Genomic DNA, 8,091 nt, shown 5'->3' with positions numbered 1-8,091 from the left:
CTACTTGTTATTGATGCTATTGAGTGAAACCGTTGAACCAAGGTTTATGTTCAGATTGTTATTCATCATCATATCACCTCTGATCATGTTCCATATGATGTCTCGTTAGTAGTTCGTTTAGTTCTTGAGGACATGGGTGAAGTCTAAATGTTAGTAGTGAAGTATGGTTGAGTAATATTCAATGTTATGATATTTAAGTTGTGGTGTTATTCTTCTAGTGGTGTCGTGTGAACATCGACTACACGACACTTCACCTTTATGGGCCTAGAGGAATGCATCTTGTACTCGTTTGCCAATTGCGGGGTTGCCGGAGTGACAGAAACCTAAACCTCCGTTGGTATATCGATGCAGGAGGGATAGCAGGATCTCAGAGTTTAAGGCTGTGGTTAGATTTATCTTAATTACTTTCTTGTAGTTGCGGATGCTTGCAAGGGGTATAATCACAAGTATGTATTAGTCCTAGGAAGGGCGGTACATTAGCACAGGTTCACCCACACAACACTTATCAAAATAATGAAGATTAATTAGCCGTATGTAGCGAAAGCACTAGACTAAAATCCCGTGTGTCCTCGAGAACGCTTGGTCATTATAAGTAAACAAACCGGCTTGTCCTTTGTGCTAAAAAGGATTGGGCCACTCGCTGCAATTGTTACTCTCGCACTTTACTTACTCGTACTTTATTCATCTGTTACATCGAAACCCCCTGAAGCATTTACAGTGAATCCTTCATCGAAACTGCTTGTCAACACCTTCTGCTCCTCGTTGGGATCGACATTCTTACTTATCGAAGATATTACGATACACCCCCTATACTTGTGGGTCATCATATGGCAATAAATATGTGGAGCTACACAAAATGAGCTTTTTTATGTACAAGTTTCTCAATAAATAAAATTTCTATGTTGACTCAAAAGTCACAAAAGACCTTTTTTTTTGTGAACTAAGGCATAGCCTGGTGGCAGTGAGCTGCTGATAGCTCTCAGCCCGTCCGAGTTCGAGTGTCCGTACTCGCATTCTCGGTGTTGTGCACACAATTACCGCTATCAATAACCAGCGCTGCTGGGTTTCTTCCCCAGTACGGCCAATCACAAAAGACCTTTTTTATGTATAAGTTGACCAAAAGCCAAGATCATCAACCAATTTGATAATCCATTGCCTTGTATGTGGAAGTAGCTAGTTAGATTATGCTGTACATGATCCACTAAGAAGAATTAGCTATTAGGCGTGATCAGTGTATGCATATAAGTGTACCTTCTGATGTTTTTTTGAACAAGAGTTTCTTCTGATTTGAGTGTTGATAATCCATTGACTCATGGCAGAAAGATCAATGGATTGCTGAAGCAACTAGATTTTCTGGCTTGTGCAATGGGCAGCAATATGTAGTCTCCCGGTGATTACACGAGTGGTGGTTTAGTGGCGGCGGGCAGCGGCTGTACAGGATCAACCGATCAACCTATATGGATATGGAGACATCCATGTACTCTAAGTGCCTGGCCGGGTCTAGGTAAACGTCCAGGCTTCCACGCGATGGCCTGCCCCATAAAGATGGACTAGCAAACGTGCCTGCGCGTTGCGGCGGGATACCATTTTTATGTTTATGATGCAGAAAGTTATTTTTCGTTGCCACATCTACAGTGTATCACACACAGACCAGGAAATTCTATCGTGCCGAGGTTAAGTAGGACAGATAAATCGTTCATGAGGAGTTATAATGTGGATTGGCCGAACCGGCCTGAATTGACTAAATTCAAGGTATTTGTTTTCTGAAACCATACACCATGCATTGTCCTACCACTATAGAATGAGTAATATAATTCTCTTCATAATTTTATTCATTCATATGAATAGCTAGTAATATTTTCAATTAATCCCCTTGGCGCAACCCAAACACCAGCACATTACATTAGTAGTTTCTCAGGTGAAAGGACTGGTCGACGACCCAAGAGGGAAAACTGCAAGAGCGCAGGTGTGCTCTGCGCACTACCTCTTTTTTTGAACTTTTCTTTTTCATATCTCTTAAATTATATATTTTTTGATTTTATTGCAAGTCACTCGAAAATAAAAAATAAAATGGGGAAAAAATAGTTTGGAATTTCTTTGTGCAATTTAAAAATTGAAATTATTTAAAATTCAAAATAAATTCTTTAAATATATAAATACACAATGATAAAAAATCCAAAATATTTTTTCCACATTCTAGTTGTTATGTTTAAGTGATCTGCAAAATGTTAAGTTCAAATATTGTGTGGTGTGAGATACAGTAATGAGAAGTTGTTTGAGAGCGGAATTTTGTTAGCAGAATCTTGATGCAATATAGACAGTGTAGATTGGGGTGCGCTCTGAGCACCTGCTCTGAAAATCCTATCTCCGACCGAGAACGCTCGAGATGAATTGATGCCGCTTATTCCAAGGCGGTTGATGAGAGAGAAAAATACTACCCCTTTGCACAATCAGCTCAAAGGTTTGCCATGACACAAACATCGTCAGGCATATCCCTCCAGCCAACGAAATCGAGGATCAGTCTCAAGCACCATCCTTGCTAAAGCATATCAGGATTTCAGCAATGAGAATTTCTTTTCTCTTCGTGCCTTCATGTGAAAACTGAAAAAGAGCGGTGCATGCAATCAATAGCCCAATCTTCTTCTATTTTCTTGCGATGTCCTTCTTCTATGCACTTTTTCTAAGCTGCAAGACATCGACACATCGGACGGAATCCATCCCCGGAACGAAAAGCTTCCCCTCTTATCCTCTTCCTTTGGTGCTACAGAGGAGAGAGGCGACTGAGAGGGCGACCGCGCTTTTCTCCCCGTTTTCTCCGGCGCCGGCGTGGGTTCCCCTCCCCTTCTCAGTCCGCTGCGGCGGCGGAAGGGTGGGGGAACCCCAGGTCCGTGCGTTCGGCTGTAAATAGGGTAGGGTTCGTTGCCGGCGGCGGCGTCTGCGAGGGGGCGGCGTCGGCGGGTCCGGTGTTTTGGTCTTCTCAGATCCGGCCCTCTCCCGTCTCCGTTCGTTGCGGTGGCGGCGGATCTGTGGAAGTTCTCCCGCGCGGCCGGCATTGCGACGATGCAGGGCGTGCGTGGTGGAGATGCCGTCCTCGAGCTCTTCGGTCGTCGCGGCGTCGTCTCCTCCAACGACGGCGCGGAGCTGCTGAGGTAGGTGTGTGGAGGAAGGGAGGATCTGGCGGCTGGGCTAGTTCGTGGAAGAAGGTGGAGGGATCCGGCTGTCGCCTGTGCGGCGGCGTGGCGGTTGCCATGGATCCGGAGCTGAAGAAGGTTGGGAGCGAGTCTCCCGCCGATGAGCTTTTCGTGTCAAGATCCAGCTTCCTGGAGCTGGTGGCGATTGCGGTTCTTCAAAGCCTGTGGGCTAGCGGCCTCTTCTGTTCCAGGGATGCTGCCTCTCCGTGCGGTGCCCTCCCTCCGGTGACGGTGGTCGGGTGTGCGCGGTGCGGCGGCGACGGATGCGGTGAAGACGGAGGACTAGCGTTCTCTGGATTCTTCTCTGTAGCTAGGTGGTGCCACCTGGTTGGCCTGTATCTGTTTTACTCGTATTTGTACTGCTCTCGTTTGTATTTCCTTACCGTATGAATACAAGTAACGTATGCCTTCGGGCGTACGATGTCAAAAAAAAAAGACATCGACACATCGTTGAACCCGCAACACCACTAAGGGGAAGACAACGCCTACACGTAGCCCGCACTTGTCAGTCCACTTCGACATACGTTCGTCCGTCAACGCGTATACGCTGGTAGATTAGCTTGCCTCATAGGTGGCCGAGCAGAGTAGTAGACACGGAAAGCCACGCCGGCGCGGCTGTTTGGGCGGTTCTAGTAATCCAATAAAGGGCGCCGAACGTATGGCCTGCCTAGCGTTGTCAGGCGCGCCAAGTCGATGGAGCTCACGCCGTCCGGCGTCGGCCGTGGCGCCTGCTTGCCTTGTACGGTTGTACGTGGAGAAGGAGGCCGCCCTGTATTGCTGTTTCTTGAAGCGGAGTTCCGTGAGCTAGAGCGAGGCGGCAACCGTGTTGACGAGCACAATTGTCTCAGCGGCAACATCCAAGCGAGTACGTCGGGGGCTCGGTGTCCTGCAGGAGGGGGCAGGCGGTGGACTCAGCGGCAGACTGGCGGTCCACTCAGCGGCACCATCCAAGAGAGTACGCCGGGGGCTCGGTGTCTTGAAGGAGGTCGGGTAGACTGAGGCCTCGAGGACCTGTTGTTGGAAGGGAACAGCTTACAGGTTACAGCTATGTACAGGGACCAACTGGGAAAACGCATCAGTGTAGGAATCAACCAGCGAAGGAAACGTATTCGATCTGGTTTAGGTGGTTCTTTTTTGGCCTGTAGGAAACGCAACGGACAGAAAGAAAAAACGGACGCCTGGCATCCTCGAACCGTTTTTTCACTTATGGATAGCATTATGGGTAAATACTATGAACTTTAAGGGCAAATTTGATGACGTACCAAACCAAACCAAGCCACGGAAACACTTTTGATTTTATTATTAGGTATATAGATTGGATTTTTAGGCTTGGGCGCACACATGCTAGCAGGCAGATTAGATATGGGCTTTGGGTACAATAGGCTGATTATAATCGTGTAATTATCTGCGGCCATTAGCGCGTCTACATTGTATTAGTAAGCTTGCACGTGCAACGCACGATTTTCTTAGTTAGCAAATCGTTAATAGTGTACAAATCAGATAAGTCCAATGTGTCAAATAGCGAGCTATGCTTCTTAGCGGCAATATTTTTAGGCTCTAAGGAAGCTATAGCGATGCTATAGCGAAGCTAATTCATTTAGCTTTTTTTATAAAACAAGAAAACTCCTAAAAAACATTAGGCATCAAACATTCACATCATCTATAAATATGACAAGAAATTTAATGATTCAATGGTACCAAACTTGTACTCAATAATTATGATGATTTATGAATAAAAGTAGTGCATGAATACATATTACATAAGTAGATTTAACTTTTAAATTTAAATGTTAAAATATTTGGTCTTAGCGGGAGAAATAGCGCTATTTTTAGCCCTATTTAGCGTTTTAGCGCGATTTAGCGAGCTATTAGCGAGAGATTCTATTTAGCGTTAAAAGTGGTTATCTTTAGCGGGAGTCTTGTGAATCTGCTATAGTGATGATGCTATAGCGAAGCGATAGCGCGCTATTTAAAACTTTGGATATGTCACTATGAAGTGCATCTAGGAGTAGTTTGTGTTTTGTATTGGAGTTACCATGGAACTTCATTTGGCACTCTTCCTCCTTACTTTATGTGTAATGGGGTACCGACTCTACAACCAAAAGATGTTTGAAATGTAGGTGCCAACTCAGAAAAGCCTAATTCTAAAAATGTTGGATTGATACAGGAATTATGTTCAACAACCATAATATAACAAATCAAGAATATTGCTTATATGTCTTACTCCTCGAGATCACCATAATACAACTAAGAAAAAATACTCCTGAATTTTCTTCCTCACAACACATAATATCTGCTACACGTTGTGCACTTAATCACTTATTGTAATTCGGCGTAACCTACCAGCGTATAAATTAGTTAGGTACAGTAATAAATAAGGTCGGCCAGATATTCATCAAAGATACACTGCAATTCTTCAGGTAGAAAGTTAACATGTATACAATTGATTTCTTCCTACCATGAAATTACCAAAAGACCTACTCTGAGTCGTTGTACTAACCATAGGAAATTCTTTATTTCAGTGTAGAAAAATTAAAGGCCACATAAGCACCTAGTGACAAAAAAATCAAATGAACTCATAATTAATCCCTCTCGGCCTGAAATGCGATGAAGCTGATCTGGATACTCCCTCGTGAGCTCTTGGAGGACATGTTCTACCGCATGTCTTTATTTCTGAATTTTGATGGTGAAATGGTTTTCTTTTCTTCTTCGTATTCTTCTCTTTCTGCACGCAAACCAAATCATGAAATATCAACAAGAATGAAAGACAGCGAATCAAAATGCTGATTTGTCCATGGCAAGAAAGCAACATTCTATAGCTTCAGTTGTTGTGATAATATGGCAAGCAAGCAGACATGATTCCATTCCCTCGTTCAGATTCTGCTCTTTCTAGACAGAAAGTAAAATCATGATAGGTCCACAATAATGTAGGACAACAGAATCAAAATGTAGACATTGCAATGAAGATAAATCAGCCTATACCTTTAGTCCTGATGGTCTGCATGGAATTTTAAAAGACTGTCTTTCCCAAATATCCCACTGTCTAACAATCTGAAATTGTCATTTAAAAATCAGACTGTGACACTTGAAAATTAAGAAGAGCACAAGCAGGAGATAGGATGCAGAATTCACACAAGTGGGCTATAACCAAGAGGATTTGTATGTTGAGATTAAAAACAGATGTCTCTGAAAGGTGTCATATACTCATATCCCAGGGGACATGAGGGTTGTTACGGGCGGTTTAGATTCAGCTCAACTTGTACTTAATCAAGGAAAATGCGCCAATGCCCAACATCAAATTTACAAAGAAAAACCAATACTGATTTTCAAAAATTATCTAATACTTAAATCTATCAGACGAAAGCAACTCTTGATGATTCAGCTAATGCGAAGTCAGCAATGAGTGTCTCTGAAGAGCGCACAAAACACATTATTAAGAAGTACAACAAAGGTAAGACCTAGGTAAATAATATTACAGTACCAAAATTGAACATTGTGGGGTACAATTGAATTGAACACAAAGTATCCGACCATCCTATAGATAGCATGGAACTGCTCATTAATCGTTCAAAACAACATGATCTACAATATATCACCACAACAGACACAAATAGATATCCAATGAGAATGCATATTTTAGAAGAATTTGAAACCCAAAAGGCAGAACATAAGGGTAAAGTGAAGAGCGCCAAATACGCCAAATGATGTGTATGTTAATTTCAGAGTATGTCAAACTTCAATCTACATCTGAACTTTCCGAACACAATTCAGTGCAGACCGTGGCCTACATGCTTTGAATCTGGAATGCAGATTATGTAGAATTCTTTATTTCAACAGGACACTAAACTGTTTCAGACGAAATCACAACAAACTTCAACAAAACATAACACATCCAAAACAAGATAAGATCACGGTGTGAAGATGTTACTGTCGCGCGGGGAACCAACATCGCGGGGCAGACGATGATGCGTGGAAAATTGCTACCTTCTATTCAGCAAAAACTTTCCTTAACTGAGCATAAAACATCTTTACAGTTTACCCTATGTCAAGTTCAGCTTAAGGGTTGTACAGAGGAAAAGTCTGAATTAATATGCAAAAAACCAGCGTGCAGATAAATACAATCCATGATGATTAAGCCAAACATGTGGACTGAACGGGTTGAATATAGTTGTCCAGCGTCACATAATGAGAAAGTAGATCGATGTAACATTCGATTATCAATGTCTCCAGATTCATTATTTTCTTACGCACAAACCACAGGAATATCAGTACTTATAAATTCGTGCTATTACTACTCAAATTCATCCAAGAATAGAAATGAAGATCGGATAGACAAATACACAGGGAAAAAACTGAAGAGAGGCGGGCTATCGTTGCTCCTGCAGGCTGGCTTAACTTCGGGTGGCAACGACTGTAGGGGCGGGCGGCGGGAGCTCGGCGATTGGGGCAGCGGTGGCATCCAAGACGACGCCTACGCGCCAGTAGGGGCGGCGGAGCCGGATCTTACCGGCATCTGATTGAGCATGACCTAGTGGGGAGCACGGAGGGCAGGTGAGGAGCGCGTTGATCCAACGAGGAGCGCTACCGGATGACCCGCGCCGGCGATGCATGATGGGCTGGCGGTTTGATGAGGGAGAGGCGCTGAAGGCACGGCGGAGAGAGGAGCGATCCGGGCAGTGTGGGCGGCGGTGGGGGATTGAAGGCGGCAACCAGCGAGGAGGAGGAGATTGTGGGAGGAGTGGAAGAAGAGAAGGAGAGAACCGTCGGCTTTGTTGTTTTGGATTGACCAAAAGGATTGAAAGGCATGCGCGTGAGATGCGGGCGGGATGGAAATTCACGTGATTCGGGGAGGGGAGAATGCATGAGTGTGGACCGTACGATAGATCTAGATAGATGGCTA

At 44.0% G+C, this 8,091-nt stretch overlaps 1 long non-coding RNA gene across 1 annotated transcript; it reads right to left on the bottom strand.

The window, feature by feature from the left end:
* Nucleotides 1-5,582: 5,582 nt before the first annotated feature.
* LOC127341235 (uncharacterized) lies at nucleotides 5,583-8,000 on the bottom strand. The gene is made up of 2 exons (XR_007875362.2): nucleotides 6,174-8,000; nucleotides 5,583-5,916 (listed from the first exon to the last, which is right to left on the bottom strand). It is a non-coding gene; the product is annotated as an uncharacterized lncRNA (long non-coding RNA).
* Between the last annotated feature and the right edge of the window lie 91 nt (nucleotides 8,001-8,091).

The sequence above is a fragment of the Lolium perenne genome, chromosome 3, assembly GCF_019359855.2.
Source record: "Lolium perenne isolate Kyuss_39 chromosome 3, Kyuss_2.0, whole genome shotgun sequence".
Classification (NCBI taxonomy): Eukaryota; Viridiplantae; Streptophyta; class Magnoliopsida; order Poales; family Poaceae; genus Lolium; species Lolium perenne.
The sequence above is the reverse complement of the archived record's forward strand: the minus strand, read 5'-3'. Positions and strand labels throughout refer to the sequence as shown.